Source organism: Bos indicus, chromosome 27, assembly GCF_029378745.1.
Source record: "Bos indicus isolate NIAB-ARS_2022 breed Sahiwal x Tharparkar chromosome 27, NIAB-ARS_B.indTharparkar_mat_pri_1.0, whole genome shotgun sequence".
NCBI classification, from domain to species: domain Eukaryota; kingdom Metazoa; phylum Chordata; class Mammalia; order Artiodactyla; family Bovidae; genus Bos; species Bos indicus.
This window is the reverse complement of record NC_091786.1, coordinates 32,429,363-32,451,900: the sequence shown is the minus strand read 5'-3', so window position 1 is coordinate 32,451,900 and position 22,538 is coordinate 32,429,363.

Genomic DNA, 22,538 nt, shown 5'->3' with positions numbered 1-22,538 from the left:
GAAACTGGTGAAGTTCAAATAAGATCTTTAGTTCAGAACACCAAACTAATGTTAAATCCTGGTTTGACACGTGTATACTTTCAGTCTATTAATTAATGAAAACTGAGGCTACTACAAAATTTAGAGGACTTTTGAATCTTGCTTCTTCCTTAAGAGAAATAAGTAATTATTTCTATGCATTAGTTTTATATATTAAGTGTATATATATTTTACTTTATCTAAGGTGTTGATGAAAAATTATGAGAATTTTGACTCCTTATATTTCTTAGATGTAAGATTATTAAAATAATCTGTTATTATTGTCATTTTTTCATTGGGAAAATGGAGGCATAGAGAAGTTAAGTAACCTGCCTAAGATTACACACTGTAGGTAGAGCAGAGATTCATCGAAACCTAGGCTTGGTTGTGGTTCCAGAGCTCACAGTCTGTACTACAGCAGCATCGTATTGTACTATCTCTCACACTCATAAAATCTTTAAACACAGTAGGAAACTCTTGAAAAAAAAAAGTGTTAGTCACTCAGTTGTGTCCAAACTCTTTGTGACCCCATGGACTGAAGTCTACCAGACTCCTCCATCCGTGGAATTCTCCAGGCTAGGACACCAGAGTGGGTCACCTCTCCCCATTCCAGGGAAGCCCCCTGATACTGGAGATCGAACCCAAGTCTCCCGCACTGCAGGCAGAGTCTCCAACGTATAGACCCCCATTCTATAGGCCCAGTGGAAATTCCTGCATTCTCCTAAATCCACAGTCTAATATCACAGGGAAAAAAGGATATCTTGGTCTTTTGCTTGTATAATTTTAGTCTCACACTCTTCAATAGACTGAAAACAGTAATAATCATTCAGTAAGTGAAGGAAAATTATAATATTTATCTTGATATGTACATAAAAATGATAGTGATGTCAGGTCAGGAAATTTCTCATGAAAGTTCTTTGTAAGACACTAGAAAGTCATAATTAATTACACTTATATTTTTAAACATAATTTACTAGAGATAAGCCCAAATAAGCTCTCTGATGCTGGCAAACATCAGTACCTATAGGGGTCACCATATTAATGTTCGAAGTGGGGAGTCAGTCAAGGTTCTCAGCTGCAGGCAATGGAACTGGCTGATGACTTAAGCAGAAATAGGATATATTGGAAGCGTTTTCGGAGAAGGCACTGGCACCCCACTCCAGTACTCTTGCCTGGAAAATCCCATGGACGGAGGAGTCTAGTAGGCTGCAGTCCATGGGGTCGCTAAGAAAGTCGAGTCACTTTCCCTTTTCCCTTTCATGCATTGGAAAAGGAAATGGCAACCCACTCCAGTGTTCTTGCCTGGAGAATCCCAGGGATGGGGGAGCCTGGTGGGCTGCCGTCTGTGGGGTTGCACAGAGTCGGACACGACTGAAGCGACTTAGCAGCAGCAGCAGCAGCAGGAAGCGTTTTAAGGTTCACAGAATTGATTAGAGGCTATTCAATCAGGCTGGCAAAACAGAAGAGGGGCAAGAAGCAGAAAGGACTTCCCAGGTGGCTGTGGTTGTAAAGAACCCACTGCCAGTGCAGGTGGACTAAAGAGACGCCAGTTTGATTACTGGATCGGGAAGATCCCCTGGAGGAGGGCGTGGCAACTCACTCTGGCATTCTTGCCTGGAGAACCTCATGAACAGAAGAGCCCCATTGTCTGCAGTCCATAGGGTAGCAAAGAGTCAGACAGGGAATGAAGCGACTTAGCACACTCACACACAAGGAGCAGAAAGGACATCAACTTTTAGTAGGACTGGTCTGCACAGGCTGCCTTCTCTGACTGCTATCTCCAGGCATCACCATCACTGTGAATGGTTCTCATCTGTTCTTCCTTACAAGAAGAAATCATTTTATCATTTTCCATGATTCAGAGTCCTGGGTGAGAGTATCTAACTGACTCAGTCTTCATCATTTGCCAGTTTCTATTTGAGTGATGAAGCCTCAGTTCAGTTCAGTTCAGTCGTGTCAGACTCTTTGTGACCCCATGAATCGCAGCACGCCAGGCCTCCCTGTCCATCACCAACTCCTGGACTTCATTCAGGCTCACGTCCATCAAGTCAGTGATGCCATTCAGCCATCTCATCCTCTGTCGTCCCCTTCTCCTCCTGCCCCCAATCCCTCCCAGCATCAGAGTCTTTTCCAATGAGTCAATTCTTTGCATGAGGTGGCCAAAGTACTGGAGTTTCAGCCTCAGCATCAATCCTTCCAATGAACACCCAGGGCTGGTCTCCTTTAGAATGGACTGGTTGGATCTCCTTGCAGTCCAAGGGACTCTCAAGAGTCTTCTCCAACATCACAGTTCAAAAGCATCAATTCTTTAGTATTCAGCTTTCATCACAGCCCAACTCTCACATCCATACATGACCACTGGAAAAACCATAGCCTTGACTAGACAGACCTTTTTTGGTAATGTAATGTCTCTGCTTTTGAGTATGCTATCTAGGTTGGTCATAACTTTCCTTCCAAGGAGTAAGCGTCTTTCAATTTCATGGCTGCAGTCACCATCTGTAGTGATTTTGGAACCCCCAAAAAATAAAGTCTGACACTGTTTCCACTGTTTCCCCATCTATTTCCCATGAAGTGGTGGGACCGAATGCCATGATATTCGTTTTCTGAACATTGAGCTTTAAGCCAACTTTTTCACTCTCTACTTTCACTTTCATGAAGAGGCTTTTGAGTTCCTCTTCACTTTCTGCCATAAGGGTGGTGTCATCTGCACAATTGAGGTTATTGATATTTCTCCCGGCAATCTTGATTCCAGCTTATATTTCTTCCAGTCCAGCGTTTCTCATGATGTACTCTGCATATAAGTTAAATAAACAGGGTGATAGTATACAGCCTTGACGAACTCCTTTTCCTATTTGGAACCAGTCTGTTGTTCCATGTCCAGTTCTAACTGTTGCTTCCTGACTTGCATATAGGTTTCTCAAGAGGCAGGTCAGGTCAGGTGGTCTGGTATTCCCATCTCTTTCAGAATTTTCATCATGAAGCCTAGACTTATGCAAAGGGGGTCTCCGGGATTAAGAAAGGAGTTTAGTTTACCAGAAACCCAGATGATGATGATGTCAATTACACATATTATATTCAAATTTTATGCCAATCCTAATTCACAAATGGAATGTTACATTGATTTCTTAGAGATTAAAATAATGCAACGTCACAATATTTGCCTTTTATGAAAAATCTTTTCATGGAAACAGAATTGGAGAATATAAAAGGTATTCTAGAGCCTTTTGATTCAATCACACACATCACACAAGAAATTCACTTATAACTGAGTGAAATGAAATGAATGAATGAAATGGAAACTCATTTATAACTGCTGCAATTAGCAACAGAGCACAGTTAAGAGCATGAGTTCTAGGTATGAGCAGACCTGGGTCCAGATTCTTCCAACGCAATCCTAGCTGTGTGACCTATAACAGGACTCCCCTGTTGGCCCAGCTGGTAAAGAATCCACCCACAATGCGGGAGACCTAGGCTCGATCCCTGGGTCGGGAAGGTCCCCTGGAGAAGGGAACAGCCATCCACTCCAGCATTCCTGCATGGAGAATGCCATGGACTGTGTAGTCCATGGGGTTGCAAAGAGTTGGACATGACCGAGCCACTTTCACTTCTTGATCATACTGTTCCCTTTTCCTCTAGCCTGTAAAATGGAAGGACTCGTACTATCAATTCATATGTCTGTGGAGAAGATCAGTTGATCAGATCAGATCAGATCAGTCACTCAGTCGTGTGCGACTCTTTGTGACCCCATGAATCGCAGCACACCAGGCCTCCCTGTCCATCACCAACTCCCGGAGTTCACTCAGACTCACGTCCATCGAGTCAGCGATGCCATCCAACCATCTCATCCTCTGTCGTCCCCTTCTCCTCCTGCCTTCAATCTTTCCCAGCATCAGGGTCTTTTCCAATGAGTCAACTCTTCGCATCAGGTAGCCAAAGTATTGGGAGTTTCAGCCACAGCATCAGTCCTTCCAATATATATTCAGAACTGATCTCCTTGAGGATGGACTGGTTGGATCTCCTTGCAGTCTGAGGGACTCCCAAGAGTCTTCTCCAACAGCACAGTTCAAAAGCATCAACTCAACTACTGTTTGAGTATATTTAATGAAGACCCATATCCTACAATGCAATGCAGTTCATTTTGTTGCTCCATAGCTCTCATTATTAGCAAGCATCTGCCAGTAATGCCTTACTGGCACTTTAATGTCCCCTCTCTGAGCGTCCTGTGCCTCAGATGTGAAGTAAAGCAAATATTCTCACTGAGACTGCCAGCTCTCCCCTTGAGAGTGTCAGTCAGTTCAGTTCAGTTGGTCAGTCGTGTCCGACTCTGCAACCCCATGAATCGCAGCACGCCAGGCCTCCCTGTCCATCACCAACTCCCGGAGTTCACTCAGATTCACGTCCATCGAGTCAGTGATGCCATCCAGCCATCTCATCCTCTGTCATCTCCTTCTCCTCCTGCCCCCAATCCCTCCCAGCATCAGAGTCTTTTCCAGTGAGTCAATTCTTTGCATGAGGTGGCCAAAGTACTGGACTTTCAGCTTTAGCATCATTCTTTCCAAAGAAATCCCAGGGCTGATCTCCTTCAGAATGGACTGGTTGAGAGTGTACTGTCACTTAAATAAATCCTCTCTTGGCTTTCTTGACCTCCTGTCAGCTCTACATTCTTTCTGCAATGAGACAGGAACATACCCTGCAATAATACATCGCTGGTGGAGCCAGCCAGGAGATTTCAGCAAGCCTCAGTTTCTCATCTCCTTTGTACTTGAGAGGCACTGCCTGAATTCCTGCTTCTCTCTCTCTTTTATGCTTTCTTACTGACTTCAGCGTTTTTGGACCTACTGCCACAACCATGTGGAACCATAAAAGTCCCTAGGGTGCTCGCCCCAGAAATCTCCCTGGAGAGGGCGAGTCCTGGAAAGTACTAGCGAGAGAAAAGGTCTCTCAGCCCTACTTCTTACTCTTAACCTGACAGCTATCCCAATATTCCTTTGCACATGAGATTTGTTGAACAAGACTATGGGCTAATGTGGCCTACAACCTCAAGAAACATCTCAAAACCTTATACCCTGTCTGTTCCAGCACAGAGGCAAGGACCTAGGGCTATTTGGCTGAATGCCCCAGGAAGTTGACCAGATGGCCGCAATCAAGGTCCCTGTGTTCTCGCAGTGGGTAAGTGATTCCTCACACCTACCATGACTCCGGACCAGTGTATTTCCACAGCCCCACTCCTGACAGACAAAACTTGAATTTACATCAAAAAAGTTCTTTCCTGTAACCTCTCTGGGGCACTAATAGGTTTTTGGCCTAAGATTTACTACATTACAGCTTCATGATGAAGTTGGAGACAAAGAGCTATGTTTTCAGAGGCTCTGTCAATACCCAGCGGGTCCCCTCCAGACAATGAGGCTACTGTGAGGAGATAACCTGCTGGGACGGATTCTGGGTGGCTTGATTTAGGAGGTGCACACACCTGCCAGGCACCGCAGAGCCATCGCAATGCCAGAGGAATCCGGATTTCAGAGGGAGACGGAAGCACTGGAGTTGCGGATCTGCTTCATAGGGGCACAGCTGGGGTTCTCATTTCCCTCCCCGTTTTAGGATATGTACTCTTCAGTAGCTGGATGGTGTTTTCAGTGTAGTCCTAACCTACCAAGTGTTTCCACAGTTGATTCTGACTTCCTGTCCTCTCATTTCGTCTTTACCAACCTGCAGAGGTTCCAGTTCAGGACCGCAGGGACCATGTTTTCTTTGAACTCTGTGCTCTGGGACTGAGGTCAAACCAACACCTTCATAACCTTGAGAATGCGATTACTGCCAACTCCCTTGATCACTTTGAAGTGAGTCATGATGCCATCAACATGCTATCAGGAGAGCCTTTGGAGTGTTTCAAATAATAAGTTTTGAAATGAAAGTAAGTAGTTACAAATTATAAACACCAGCACCCCAAAGAGGTTTGGAATGAGAATAAGCCGCCGTCACTACTGTTTGGGTCAGAAACACACGATTTTTATTGTGATTTACAGATCAAGAGGCATAACCACCGTGACCCAAAATATTCTTCTCTCTGTCCCACTCCTCATGCAAGCCCTGGCCGATTAAATTACTGAAATTTATATGACTGAAGCCTGTATTTCTGAAAATGTAATTCTTTGCATATTGGTCTCCTTGCTAGAAAGCACCATGAGGCCAGGAATTATATATTTTCATTTTTCTTAAAAAAATGTTTTGTAAAGGCCTAGCACATGGAATTTTTTAAACTAATGTTTATTAACAAATGGATAGAATTTGTGTGTTCTGATTTGCGACATGACACCGAAGAAATATATAACCTTGGTCAAATTTCTTCATATCTCTAAGCATCTAATTCTGTGTCTCAAAGACAAAAGAACTTTTACTAAACGATTTTGGGAGTTTCTTTTCACACCAGCATTCTAAAATACTTTTTCTTGTTTCAAGATGCCTGTGGTTTGGTTTTACCCAAATTTGATTATACCACAAGGGAAACAGTAAAGCTGAAGTTATAGGCCGGTCTCTAGAAATACTTAGAATAAGTTAAGTCAATGGCATTTCTAGGGCCCATTAAGAATTTTAACATCTTTCTCTGTGGTGGGTGGTACAAACTGCATTGTTAATTTGTGCATTAATAATTCCTAGGGCTGAAATTAGAGAGAGGGAAATATAAGTCCTGACAGTGCTTCTCCCCTCTGTCAAATATTAAAAATGGGTGAAACGTGGTTAAGATAAGTATAAATCATCATTAAAAGGCTTAACCTATTATCTTTTCTTTTTCACTTGCCTTTATGAAGGCTCAGAAAAGAAGAGATTTTGAGAGAATTGAAAAGAGAGAAGAGATGACAACTGAAATGCCTCAGAAAGAGCTGAAACATAGGGAAGACAGATCTCAGGTGTATCTCGAACCCACTGCAGTCATCACTTGAAAAGAATTTTAAGTAGAAGAAGTAAAATGTTTTTCTTATGTAAACCCTTTGTCTGAAAGTAACAGGAGCCTACCTATGGGAATTCTAATATACCCCTTAAATATTTTTTAAAAGAATCCACAAGTTTCTAGGATTAAAAAGAAGTGCAGGGTAAAGCTTGATTTGTCCAGTCACCTTCTGCACCAAGTTTCTGTTCTAGGATAAGTCACTGGCCTCTTTCTCTTTTTTCTTTAACTGAAGTATAGTGGATTTACAATATTGTGTCAGTTTCAGGTGGGTAGCGAAGGGATTCAGTTTTATATATATATATATGTTATTTTTTAGTCACTAAGTTGTATCTGACTCTTTGTGACCTCATGGACTGTAACCTTCCAGGCTCCTCTGTCCATGGGATTCTCCAGGCAAGAGTACTGGAGTGAGTTGCCATTTCCTTCTCCAGGGGATCTTCCTGACCCAGGGATTGAACCTAGGTCTCCTGCATTGGCAGGCAAATTCTTTACCACTGAGCCATCAGGGAAGACTCAAGTATGTATATATACACAATAATGTATACACACACACACACACACACACACATACACATCATCTGAATATATTCTTTTCCATAGTCTCTTTCACCCCCAGCTCTGCTGTCCGTTCCCTGAAAGGACTCTTCCCCTGCGTGGACACACCTTCCTTCTTGACCCATCAAGCATCACTAGCCCAATGCCATTGGGTGTGATAAACTTAGTAATATTTGGAGTGAAATGGAGGGCTCCACAGGATAGCACAAAACCACGTATAACCTGAAGCCATGCTTTCAGCCTTCTTGCTGAGTTTTCAGAAAATACTTGGGCCCTGCCAGTGGTTGGAGCAGCTTCCACCATTGCTCTAGGATGGTCCCCAGTCTCTCTCTTGTTCTCCATCTCAGTATCCCCTTTCTCTTCTGAGGCAGCAAAGAGAATGTCCCAGCCATTTTCTGGGTTGGATTTGACTTAATCCTTAGACTTCTGTTACTTTTCCATCATTGGAAGCGTCCAGAGAGACTCAATGACACGCACCCTGTGTAGTCAATAGAGAAAGGGCTCAAATTTCTAAAATGGCACTTTTATCTTGCCTGGACATGGGCATATACAACCCCTAATATTTGAAACCATTTTGTTGTCTTCATAATGATGTCTATTTTTGCCATCTGAAGTGGCTTGCATCATATTTTGACTCCAGTTGGCCAGCATTTCCCACCCAAACAGCTACAAGAATTTTTTTTTCAGTCATCTAAATATTTATCCCTTTGCCTATCCAAACTTGACCATACACCAGTGTCATCTACGGAGCATTTTTAAAATGCATTCTCTTGAGTACCATCTCAAGCCCAGTAAGAAGGATTTGGGGAGGGGGGGGTGTGTCCTGAGTTCAGAGTCCATGATTCCCAAATTTAGAACTCTTCACATGGTATGCTTGGGGAGCTGCCCTCAGGATCGGTCATTCGGAGCTGCCGCCATACAGCACGATGGTCCGCTGTGGTCAGTCCAGTTTTCTCTGTTCTTTCATGCTTTCCCTTCCCTTGTATGTATTCTGCCTCCTCTTTCCCTTCTCACCCATCATGTACTAAGTTCCCAACATGTGCCGGGTACTTGGCCTCTCATCATTTTGCCCTGTTGTATTAGAGTCAGCCCACTTTTAAGTCTTCCTGTTACCCCTATCCCCAATTGTAAGAAAGCAACCTTGTCTTCAGAAGCATCTGTCGCCTAAGTCATCATCCCCCTTCTCGTATCCAAATATTTCAGGAGCATTTGAGAAGTCTTTCCCAAGTTGCTATGACACTGCTTTGGAAATACTAACTGTGAGTCTTGTGTCTCATTGGATGGTGACCATTATCATTTACACTGGGTCAGCTCTTCACTTCCATCTTTTAAAAAATCATTATAGCTGAAAATGTCTTAATGACCCAGTAAGGCTGAATGCACCATTTATAATAATTTCTAGTTAAGAGACAATGAGGAAGATCCATCTCTTAGAAAACCAGTTTGGCACCTCCCAGGACAGTCCCAGGCCCAGGCAGAGGATACCCAGCTCAATCTCTCTCACTTTCTTTTTTATAAATTTTAATACAATGAAACCAGACCATTTAGGAATTATTCTAATCCCAGTTTCAAGTCCCATCCTTTTCTCCAGTCATGCACGTATTTAGACTTTTTATTCCTTCATTAACACAGGGAAAATGCAGGCCATTATGACAGTTAGCAGACATAATTTTAGACAAATACAACTTCTTATCAAATAAGCCTGCGATAAGTATTTGATGAACAGGGCTCTTCAATATAACTTCCAACACTAATTTAATGAGAAGTATCAAATGAATTTTTTTTTATTCTGATGTCTCCCATGAGACAAATGATACTTTGCAGGCCTATTTTTAACAAATGAATTATTGACTTAAACTGGCACAATTAATCACAATATAATGGGATCAGGGGATGTTAGGGGCTCATTCATCACAGTTGATGATGAGTACCGACTCTTCCGAGAAATGAAACTCTTTAATCACTCCTAGATTAACAGTTACATGCTTTCAAATTTCGATCATAAGGAACTGGCAGCCTAGAATGAAAAGGAGCCAGTGCTGGAGGAGAAAATGGAAAGAGAGAATACAGAGTTTGTTGTTTGCGGTCAGAAATCCTACTTTTTGCCAGGACTCTTCGGTGAAGACAGAAAAATGATTCATTAGAAAGGTGGTGCTGGGGATGGGCAGAACATCAGAACGACAGTGAACATTCTTGCCATCTGGGCTTAACTCTCTCATTGAAAAGCTGTGTGACGGGACTTCCCTGGTGGTCCAGGGGTTAAGAATCGACCTGCCCGTGCAGGGGACATGGTTCAACCCCTGGTCTGGCAAGATTTCACATGTTTCAGGGCAGCTAAGCTCAGGGACCACAATCACTGAGCTCGCACTCTAGAGCACAGCCTCTGCAACGAGGAAAGCCACCGCAACGAGCAGGCCAGGCGCCGCAGTGAGGAGTAGCCCCCCACTCACTGGAACTAGAGAAAGCCCACTGAAGGTCCAACAGAGCCAAAAATAAATGCTTAAACTTTTAAAAAATAAATAAAATAACACATTAAAAAAAAAATCTGTGTGACTCCTGACAAACTGCTTGACATCTCTGAACTTCCTCTTCTTCGTCTGCAAGATAAATATGGTACCATCTCTCCAAGAATCAAGCCACATAACCCACGTCCTCAAGTTCTGGACAATTAGGAAGCAGAGCTCCTTTCATGTGTTGCTTATCGTTGTTTTAGGAATTGTTTGTTTTCCATCTCCAGCACCCATACCTGCTAGACATTTTTTGACTAATTGGAAAAAGATACACAGTAAAATGTGATAGCCAAATAAGGAACTCAGAACTAAGGGTAGGTCTATCTGCTATCTCAACGAGCTTGACAACTTCTCTCCCAAACCCTGCTGTTATCGAAAGATAAGTCACATGTGACTCTTGTTCTCCAGGAGTTCACAACCCTATTAGTCAGACAGACAAGAGAGTCACATCATTTGGACATAAGAAAAAGTAAAAAGGCAAGCCAGTGAAGGATTTTTTTTTTTTTTTAATTCAAAGCTACGCGAACAGTTTGAAGAAAAACAAATAGCACAGAAAGGAAAAGCAACTGATCCCTTCCCCATGTGGTGACTGTACTTTGCCATTTGCCCAGTTCATTCCAGGTTTACACTCATTTTCTTTCTTTCTTTCTTTTTTTTTATTTCTTAAAGTTTTGCTCTAACCCTTCCATATTTTTATTTTTTAATGAAGTATAGTTGACATATACTAGTACCAGGTGTACAAGATAGTATCTTGACATTTTTATAGATTATATATAGGCTATATTCCCTGTGCTCTACATTACATTCTTTTTTTTTTTTCCAAGTACAATTATTAATGCTATCCACTTTTACTCTCAAAAGTGTCTTGGTTTTGACAATTTCGGTTAAACTAATTTTAGCCATTTCTTTCTTTTGTTACTACCAATATCTAAATAACGTGGTTATATTTTGATTTTCTCTTTTTCTAAACAAAAAATATTTTACTTATTCAGCTGTGCCACAGGATCCTCTTTGCAGCATGTAGGATCTTTAAGTGGGACCTAGTTCTCTGATCAGGTATTGAACCCAGGCCCTCTGAGTTGGGAGTGCATAATCTTAACTTCTGGACCACCCGGGAAGTCCCTTGATTTTCTTTAATTTATCATTGTTATATATAGTCCGCAGACTTTTTACCTATCTAGAGATTTATGTAGTTCACACCTTCCCTGCTTTCTTGCCCTTTCTCCCAATATAGTTAAGTAAGAATCCTAAGTTTCTTCCTTTGTTCTATCTGAGACTTCTAATTAAGCCTCCATGAGCTATTCTGTAAATAATATTTCTCTGGACTCCTGATTTTTGCAGTGGTATTAACACCCCATCATTCCTCCCATTTCTACATCCTCTTCTACCTCTTAACGGGCACCTGGGATCCCTTTCCTTTTACATCATCATGTGTCATGACTGAGTGCTTCATCCCAACACTCAGAGTTTTTCTGCTTATCTGACTGGACACAGATTGATACAGTTATCATTGGAATAGGCAAAGAAAAGAGTTTTAGAAAGGCAGGGAGAAATTAACAGAATTACAATAGTAGTAGAAGACTATAAAGCATATTTTTTTAATCAAATAGGAAAAAAATGTTATGTAGGTCCTGAATAATATAATTAATAAGGCAGTATGTGTAAATATGTATATATTGATCTTTGTATCCTGCAGAGAATACTCTTTATTTTCATCATCAATAAAGCATTTATGAAATATTGATCTGCATTATGTCCCAAAGAAAAAACTTAAAAAAATAATTATAAAAAGCAGGCACTTGGATCAATGGATAAGCCTGGGTATTTGTAACAGACGTCACCAACGATGGTGTGGTGCAGGATTAGAAAAGATGTGAAAGATTCAAAAAAGCATTTGTTTAATATTGTGACCTTGTGAAGGTAGGCAGCCTTGACCCTCACTTCCAGGTACTCGCAGCCTCACAGGGGATGGGGGGCATTTGAGGCAAGCATGGGGCTGAAATTAAGCACTGTGTGTCTCTTGGGTCATGCTGAAGGTGACGATGCTCTGTGTCAGGGAGTGATCAAAATAAGGTTGTTTCAAGAAATCAGATAGCGAGAAACCTAAGAGCATTTTAATTTTATCCAGTTGGATGTGGGAGCCACTGGTGGTTTGAAATGTTTTAGGAGGATTAACTTCAGGGGTGTGTAGGATAGATGGCTGTTGGGGGGCAGGGCTGGGGACAAATTGGAAAGTGGGATCCCACTAGAGAGAAGAGCTTGGCCACAGAGGAACTCGTAAAGAGAGACTGAACTGCAGGTGGTGTTTTAAAAACGTGGGGGCTGCTTTGCTATAGGGAGGAAGAAGATAGTTAAAAGTGACTCTACAGATGTATTAATAAAACCTGGATGACCACTAGAATGGGGTCAAGACTGACAGAAATAGGTTATTAGTGTTTTCCAGTTTCTAAAATGCATTTTCAAACTTTTAAGAGAGATAACCACTTTACAAGCATCTAACTTCTTGCCTCTAAAATCCGGCAGATATTACTCAGAAATAATCATGGGGCTTATTCTGCATTGGAAACTAGGAAATGATGCAAGACAAGCTCCAGAAAACTGGAGGTAATTTTACTGGATAAATGAGGGTAAAAATCTGTAATATTTGGCCAAGAAGAAATGCATTTTTGGCATATGGAAAAGCAATTTTCTTGCGAAGTAAGCAGAAGAGACCCAATCAAATCCTTCCATCTCACCCACGAAAGGTTCTGGGCAGTGAATGTTTGAGAATAGACACTCTCTGAAATGGTCAGGAGGGATATAGACACCCATCAGTTGTCCTTGGTACCAATTAGGCTTCAGAGGCTGCACCAAGCAGATGGCTGATGGGGACTCTTAACCCTGGAACAGACAGCAGAGGACGAAGAAAGGTCTCCAGGAATTTCTGACTGCCCCACCACTCCTGGGACAAATTCACCTGCAGAAACGCCAAGTGACCACCAACCTGGTATTTCCATATTTCTCTAATGTGGGTGAATTCCAGTGCAAGTCTTTCTCTTTTCTTTTGGGGGCCAAAAATATTTTTGGTACAACATCCATGCCAGAAACCATGTCAGCTCATAATACCTTAATAACTTCAACTCTTACCTAGCACACAGAACTCTTTTTGCCATGATTTTTAAAGAATGAAATAACGTTGGTTTAAAATATTATGTTCATTTTAGGTGTTCAGTATAGGTGATTCAATATTTTTACAGACCATACTCCACATAAAGTTATTACAAGATATTGGCTGTACTTCTTGGATTGCACATTACATCCATGTATTTTATTTGTTGTTTTGTTGTTGTTCAGTCGCTAAGTTGTGTCCAACTCTTTGCCACCCCATGAACTGCAGCATGCCAGGCTTCCCTGTCCTTCACTGTCTCTCTGAGCTTGCTCAAACTCATGCCCATTGACTCAATGACGCCATCCAACCACCTCATCCTCTGCCATCCCCTTTTCCTCCTGCCCTCAATCTTTCCCAGCATCAGGGTCTTTTCCAATGCGTAGGCTCTTCACATCAGGTAGTCAAAGTATTGGAGCTTCAGTGCCATCATCAGTCCTGCCAAAGAATATTCAGAGTTCATTTCCTTTAGGATCGACTGGTTTGATCTCCTTGCTATTCAAGGATAGTTTGTACCTCTTAACTTCCTTCCCATCACACCTCGCCCCTTTCCCCAGCCCTCTCCCCACTGGTAGTGGCTGGTTTGTTCTCATGCAGAACTCTTTTTAAAAAATGCACAAATTGAGAAAAATCACTGGCTCAAAGATATTCTACAGTTTAAAAAGACACCATTCCACAGAATCAGAGCAAGTTTCTTCCTATAAAACTCAAACTGCTGCAATTGCTGAAATTTTCTAATGTACACTCTCTGCAACACTTAAATAGAAACTACATTTTGAAATTTGAGCAGTATCACAGAAGTAACAATGCAAAATCATGAAAGACTGAATGAAAATTTAAAAACTGCAACTATAGAATTTAAAACCTGCATGTGGCAGTGAACAGCTGAGGGGATACTGCCAACAAGCTGAATTTTGAAAATAAAGGCATAATTCTAGACACTCTTTCAGAACTGAAAGGAGCAAACAATAAATGAAAGTGGCGAGGGAACTGTGAAATGATCTGGGAAATCCGAAATGTGCATAAGGGAGTGAAGCAAGCAGAAAAGCAGTGAAAGGAAAGTTTCTTGAGAGAGTTCACAGAGAGCTAGAGGATGAACAAAAATCATACCTTAAACACACTTGATGGAATCTGGAATTGAAGACGAATTTTCATTATCTAGGTCTAGATCTATTTTCTTACCAGACTCTAGACACTCATGTTCCTGTTTTAAAATGTCAGTCTCTGGGGCTTCCTTGGCAGTCCAGTGGTTATGGCTCTGTGCTTCCACTGCAGGGGACACAGATTGGATCCCTGTTCATGGATAAAACCCCACATGCTATGAGGAGCAACTAAGAAAAAAAAAGAATGAAAAAAAAATCAACATTCACTAGTTGTCTGTAATGAACATGTATTGCTTGTAATATTAGAAAGAGAACAATCTATTAAAAATAAAAAAAGAATTTTAAACATTATCAACACTTAAAATGTGTAAATGGAACTCAATTGCTTGGCTTTTGAAATCAGTTGATAAGCTTCATGCAATTCCAATAAAAAATTCTAAAAGAATTATCTTTTAACTTGACAAAATAATCAGAAAGTTCATCTGGAAAGTTTTTGAAATATTCCACAAGGAAAAATATATACGGAGATGCATTTGTAGATTTCAAAGGATTTTATAAAGTGGCTGTAATTAAGCAGGGATAACAGTAGAATAACATAAAAAGGTCTGGAACAGACCATAGTGTATAAACTAATCAAATGAAATTTAACACTTTAAATCAGTGGACAGAGATGATTATTAAATAAGTGGTGTTGGAACAATTGGCCAACAACTGGAGAAAATAACTAAATTCTTGCTTCATATCACTTATCAAAGATATTTTTGGATGGATTAAAAAGATAAACATAAAAATGAGTCACGAATGGCTTGGAAGAAAATGTAGATTGGCATCTATCTGATATCACATAAAAGCAAAATGAGAAAATATGGAGGAACATACTGATAGATTTTAAAAACATGAAAGAGTGAAAACCCATATTAATCAAAAACTATAAAGTTAAAAAGTTTATGATAAATTGGGGAACTATGTGCACTCCTTATATAGACAGAGGTTGTTGTTCAGTCACTAAGATGTGTCTGACTCTTTGCAACCTCACTGACTGCAGGCTTCCCTGGCCTTCACTGTCTCCCAGAGTTTGCTCAGATTCATGTCCATTGAGTGATGCTATCTAACCATCTCACCCTCTGCCTCCCTCTTCTCCCTTGCCTTCAAATTTTTCCCAGCATCAGGGTCTTTTCCAATGAGTCAGCTCTTCACAACAGATGGCCAAAGTATTGGAGTTTCAGCTTCAGCATCAGTCCTTCCAATGAACACTCAGGGTTGACTTCCTTCGGTCAATTAGCTAGTTGGATCTCCTTGTAGTCCAAGGGACTCTTAAGAGTCTTCTCCAGCGCGGGCTGAGGCGCCTCGGCCGGGAACCGAGGGGAGCGGTACGCGGCGGGGCCATGAGCGGCTCCAGGGCTCCGGGCCCCGAGGTGGGCGCCTCCGGGGCAGAGCCCCCCCCGGCGCGGCGCTGAGCGTGGACGTGGCAGGGCTGCTGGCACAGCTGGCGTAATTTAAAAAAAAAAAAAAAAGAGTCTTCTCCAACACCACAGTTCAAAAGCATCAGTTCTTTTGCACTTAGCCTTCTTTATGTTCCAGCTCTCACATCTGCACATGACTACGGGAAAACCATAGCTTTGACTATACAGACCTTTGTCGGCGAAGTGATGTCTCTGCTTTTGAATATGCTGTCTAGGTTTGTCATAGTTTTCCTTCCAAGGAGCAAGCATCTTTTAATTTCATGACTGCTGCCACTGTATAACTATACATGTACAAATATGAAGTTATAAATATGCTTGGAAAATTTGAAGGGAAAAAATTAAATTCCATAGTAGAAAATGGGAAAGAAGCATAACAGGTAGGCATTTTCAACACAGAAAGAGTATGGTGGTCAATACATTTATGAAGATTGGTTAAATCTAATGGATTAGTTTGCTACGGATGCTGTAACAAATCACCACAAACTTAGCCATGTTTAAATGTTAAGCATGTAAAGCAGGGAACCAAACTATGATTCAAATCTTGTTAAAATAGATTTGAAGACAACTAAATGCATACCCTCACCTATGAAACTGGAAGAACATACCCACTTAATGTTAATATTAGGAGCGGATATCTCTGAGTTGGGAGATTATGGCAATAGCTATTTTTCTTTATATGTATATATATATACAATGCATATATAAATATATAAATATGTATTATATATAATATAAATATAAATATATAAATATAAATATATATAAATATATAAAAATATATATATTGCTGTGAACACATTTTACTTTCTTTTTAACTCTATGATCCCTGTTATGCTGAGGATATGCATACCCTCACCTGTGAAACTGGAAGAACATACCCACTTAATGTTAATATTAGGAGCGGATATCTCTGAGTTGGGAGATTATGGCAATAGCTATTTTTCTTTATATGTATATATATATATATATATAAAGCATATATAAATATATATAAATATATATTATATATAATATAAATATATATAAATATATATATATAAATATATATCAATATAAATATCTATATTGCTGTGAACACATTTTACTTTCTTTTTAACTCTATGATCCCTGTTATGCTGAGGTCCTAATCGCTGTACTACTTAACCATTTGACCAAAGTGAGATGATATGAGTTGGACAGTCTTGAGAGAGGAGAAGCAGACAGTGATTTTAGTTTTTTATGGTAAAATGATAATGGGACATCTGGGTATCACTTGAACATGAACTCTGGGGTCTCAGTGATATGGTGGGGATGGAGGTACAGACACTACCAACTCTGGAGCTGTACGTGGTGAAGCCCTAGAGGAGCCATGCTAGCTTTCTGGCACCATGGAATATGATTCTAGTAATCTGTAATCCTCAAAACCCTACGATTATGAGCCCAGATTCTTTCTACTTTCTTCTCTTTGTGTACATCTGTGTGCACTGGCTGTCTGACCTGCAGTAACTCATTTCTCCAATAAAACATTAATGAGTGAAGATCTATATTTCATACTGAATGAAATATTTAAAATGATCATTACAGTTATATTTTCCTTTAGTTATTTTTCTTGTTTTGTGGAGTGGCCATGGAGTGCAGCCTTTTGGGGTTGTCTATCCCTAAGAAATGGAAACTGAAGCCCTGTAATCAGGCATATCTCAGTTCTCCTTGCTCAAAGATGCATATAACAAAATCTGTTTCAGACATGATGTTGCAAAAGAGAACATGACATGCGATATGATGGTTGCTGGGGAGCGTGCATCATAGGAACACAGACTACCAGCTCTGAGAGAGATCTACATTTGGCATCTAGGAGTGTAATATTTCCTTCTCTCCTGAGCAAAACTGGTAGTGAACTGCAGAGTGGCATTTCACAATAACTGCAGAACTGAACACAGGGCTCTGGGTGGAAAGCAATGATACTGTAGAAACCAGTAGCTCCTGCAGTGCCTGGCCCCTGCTTCTTGGGCAGAGGCCTGAGGAAGCAAAACAGGACTATAAGGCACTCTTCACAGAAACTCTGAGAACCCAGCAGAATAGCGGATGAAATCAGATATCATAGGACAAGTGAGGCTAAGACGATGGGGGTTGATGCTGAAGTGGCCACATGGCTATAGAGACATTGTAGCGTCACCTTGCATAGACTAGCAGCCAAGGGCCAGCAAGGGAGGTATGCGTGTCAGTGGACACCCCTCTAGACAGAAGACATCAAGGTCCAGATGTCTGCCCCAAAGGCCCTGACATTGTTTAAGAGCCTTGAACTTGGGTGCAGCTCCAGAAAGGTGGGGGAAGAAGGGCTGAAACGATTCATTTGATGATGAGTTTATTCCTCCCCACCTGACTGGGGTTTCAAGTTGTTATTAACCTCATTTCATGGACTGGATTCCTGCCAGCTGAACCCATCAGCCCATCAACTGGGTCTCCTTCCTTTTGGAATGAGGGCAAATCTGGGGGAGAGAAGACAGTGGGGCCTAGGCCTAAGACGAAAGAAATTGCAGCTTTTTGCAGCAATTTCTATTATGCATCACGATCAGGTCAGAGGGAGCTCTGGGCTGGCCATTTGTACTTTTGAGCAGAGGCTGAACTTTAACTCTGGAATCGATGCTTTTCCTAAATATCTCAAGGGGGGCTGGTAGCCAAAAATGCTTTTATTTATGGCCATGTCAGGAAGTTAGAATTGAGGGGAGAGGCCTTGGTTTACAGAGGAGAGGAAATCCAGGGGCCCAGGCCTAGGGCTGGCCCTGTTTTCATTCACTGGTTCCATTTAACAGCTTCTCACAACATATGCCGTTTACATTATGGTATCCGGCACATGTAGACTTTGGCTGGGATTATCCTCTTGAGTTTAGAATTTATGATGGTGCAAATAGACACCAAATTGAAGACTAGGCAAGTGGGCATGCCAGAAGAAATGAGTGGGAAGGGGATAGACTTTATTTTCTTTCTTCTGAGTCATGTTCACTCTGTCCTCATGAACCCAAGAACAAAGGGATCTCCTTTTCCCCAAAGGGAGGCTGGGCAGGAAATGAATACTCTGAGATTCTGCTCCAGAACTGGGGAAATGTACTGAAAAGTTTCTGACTCTTTCTCTTTTGGTTCCCCAGAGCAGGACGCTTAAGAAGGGAAGGGAGGCTACTAAGCTCCCCTTTTTTTGTTCTGAGAGAAATGAGGTCATTTGAGCAAGAAAATAAGCAGACTAGTCATTTAACAGCAAGAACCAGAAATCTTATAAGTACTTCCTTGTTAGGGCAACACAGCAATTTACAGCCAAACTCAAAACAGGGACCTTTGAAGTAAGAGGGAGTTAAGTTTGCTTAAAGGCTGTGGGCATGTTGGTTGGTGTTGCTGATGAATGATGTTTAAAAAAATTACTTTTGGAGAGTTGATCCAGTCTGTGTGTAATTACATTTGGTTAAACAGAGAGTAGTTGGATTTTTTTTTTAATTTTACAAATATTTATTTGCATTTACATTATTCATACCTATTATTTATACGTTGTTAAATAGAAACCTCGACGTTCAAAAGGGTGTGTGTGTGTGTGTGTGTGTGTGTGTGTGTGTGTGTAGATCGTTAGTTTCAGTTGCAGAAACTAACGATTTCTGTTAGTTGCAGAAACTAACGATTTCTAGTTTCAGTTGCAGCAATTTCTAGTTTGTTACATGCATGACCATTAGAATGGCAAAAGCAGAAGTTTTACGTTAAAGTACTTGATTTTGTGAAACAGCAAGAAGAGACAAGAAAATTGTTTCTTTTATATTTTATAAGAAAATTAATCATTTTATATATAAATATAAAGAGTAAAATACTAGCAGAATTTCAGAGATATAAAAATACCTATAATTAACATCTGCCCCTTACATGTGATATATAGTATAACCAGTCAATCCCACAGTAAAACAAAAAGATGAAGTACAATCTAATATTGTGTTATGTTGGGCTTCTATTATATAAATTGTTTTGAAATGAGTAGGCAAAAAAATGTTCACTTAATTGTATGGGGAGGGAGGTGGGAGGGGGGTTTAGGATGGGGAACACTTGTACACCTGTGGCGGATTCATGTCATGTATGGCAAAACCAATACAATATTGTAAAGTAATTAGCCTCCAATTAAAATAAATAAATTTATATTAAAAAACTTCTATCTAAATATTTTATTAAAAGGAATTAATATGTAATGGGTATCTATGTACATAATAAAAGGAAAGGAATGTAGCCATTTAAAAAGTTTGTCTAGAAGCTTCCCAAGGACCACTGGTGCTAAAAAACCTGCCTGCCAATGCAGGAGATACAAGAAGCACGGGTTTGATCCTTGGGTCGGGAAGATCCTCTGGAGGAGGGTATGGCAACCCACTCCAGTATTCTTGCCAGGAGACTCCCAGGGACAGAGGAGCCTGGAGGGCTACAAAGTCGGACACAACTGAAGGGGACTTAACACACACACACAAATACTTGTATCTGAGAGTAATTGTTAAGTGAGGAAATCTGATATAAGGAAAGAAAAAAAACTTGGAACGCGATGATTCAAGTGATGATCTGAATACCATATGCAAATTATAATTTATTTTATGTTCCCTGGGAGCATACTTACTTCTTATATCATGAGAGCATCTTTGGGCTGAAGAATCTGAGGCGGCATCAAACACGACGTCTGGGTCCTTTTTGAATTTTCACCATGAGGAAGAGAAGAGGCAGTGAAAGAGAGCTGGCATTTAGCTAGTCACCTGACCTTGGCCAGATCCTGTCAGAAGCGCTTTATTTTTGTGTTTATTTCCACTTTATCTGTAAGGGGACTAAGGCACAGAGAGGTTAAGTAACTTCGCTAAGCCCACCCGGCTAGAGAGAAAAGGATCCTGATGTAGAACCGAGTCTGTCTTCCTGCCTTCTGTTCTCATCCCACTCACTCTCTCTGGTTTTAATGTCCGCCAATCTGTCTACACTGATTTTGGTGGAGTCACTACAGATCTTAGTTGCCACAGCTGACCAGCACTTTTTAATATTTCCCTTCTTTGGTCAGTGGTGTGTCACACGGCTGAGCACTCATTCCTTTCCTGAAATGCTTTCCTTCCTGAAGTTTGGTGGCTTTATCCTTTCTATGAAGTGTCAACTTTCTTGGCTTCATCGTATCTGATGTGGTTACCACAGATGGTAAGGTTCTTAGCAATATTTATTAACATGTTCTAGATACTATACATCATTCTTTCTTAAATTTCACAGCTATGCTATGAGGTAGTTATTGTTATTAGCACTAGTTAGTGGAAAAGAAAGCTGAGGCTCTGAAAGGTTTGTGTGTGTGTGTGCTAGTCTCTCAGTTGTGTCCGACTCTTTGGGATCCCATAGACTGTACCCCTCCAGGCTCCTCTGCCCATGAGATTTTGCAGGCAAGAATACGGGAGTTGGCTGCCATTTTCTATTGCAGGAGATCTTCTCAACCCAGGAATTGAACCCAGATCTCCCACATTGCAGGCAGATTCTTTACCATCTGAGTAACCAGGGAAGTGCCTGCAAGGTTTAATAAGCAGAATAGAATGAGGCAGCCACTAAACTATGGAGCCAGGATGAAAGCTGAGGTGGTCAGGCTCTCATCACAGGCTTGCTGGGATTCCTGTGCCTTTTCACGTGCTATGTCCTCCACACACTTGAGTAATCTCACTCCGGGTCATGCCTTCCTCTCCCTCGTAAACGTTGATGACTCTGTATCTCTCTTGAGCTCTAGACCTTGAGTCCAACTGCTGAGATGGACCTGGTCACCTGGACCTCCCCCAGGCTCTTCACCCTGAACTGGGTCCAGATGATTCCCCACATCTCCTCCCTGTCACCATCGAGGCTGTCACCTTTCAGGCAAGTTATTTAAGCCAGAAATGGGGTGGAGTCCTTAGAATCCTCTTTTCTCTGGACTTGGTCACACCCGACCCCAGACAGGGAGAAGAACCCTCCTAAACCCCTCTCTCTTTTGTTCTCTGTTCCCTCTCCTCTCATAGCTTGGGCTTGAATAGCACACTCTCAGCTTCTCCATTAGGCCCATTTGGGACCCTCCTTACCTGCTTTTCTAACTTTTAGCCTGAAAACCTCTATCTCATCAGCAAGTTGTGACTGTTGCAACATCAAGTGTTATATCATACTGAATTCTTCAGGGCCAGCATACTAGGCTCCTTCCTTCCTTCCTCTATTCCCTCTTCTTTCTTTTCTCACTCTACACACTCCTTCTTTCATCCTTCCTGCCTCCCCTTCCTTCCTTCCTTCCTCCCTTCCTTACCTCCTTTTAAAGTAGGGGACTCCTATTTGCCTTGAGACTAATGAGAAGTCCTGATATATACAACAGATGGAAGCACGGAAGCAGGCACTGAAGTTCACCTGCCCGGCCTGCCCCCTCTTCCCTGTCTGGGCTTCGTCCACTCACTCATGGGTACCTGCTGGCTGAGTGCCAGCTCTGCACGAGCCACCCTGTCCTAGGCAGTGGGAATAAGGAGAGCAAAGATAACCCTAGGCCCCTGCTGTCCTAGGGCTCACAATCCTGTGATGGTAGACACGTAGGAGAAAGGCGAGAAAAAAAATAAGGGAATGCATATAATGTCGGATGGCAAGAAGAAAAATGAGGCATAGTAGACTAGGAAAAGCTGGGGTGAGGGTGCATTTGTTGCTTAGCATAATGTGGCCAATTTAGCTACTACTTCTCTAGCAGCTAAATCTCTGGAAGGAGGTGACACAGAGGGTCACCTAGGCCCTCCAGGCCTGGGGGATGGAGTGTCAACACGCTGAGGTCCCAAAGCTGGGAGGCTGGTG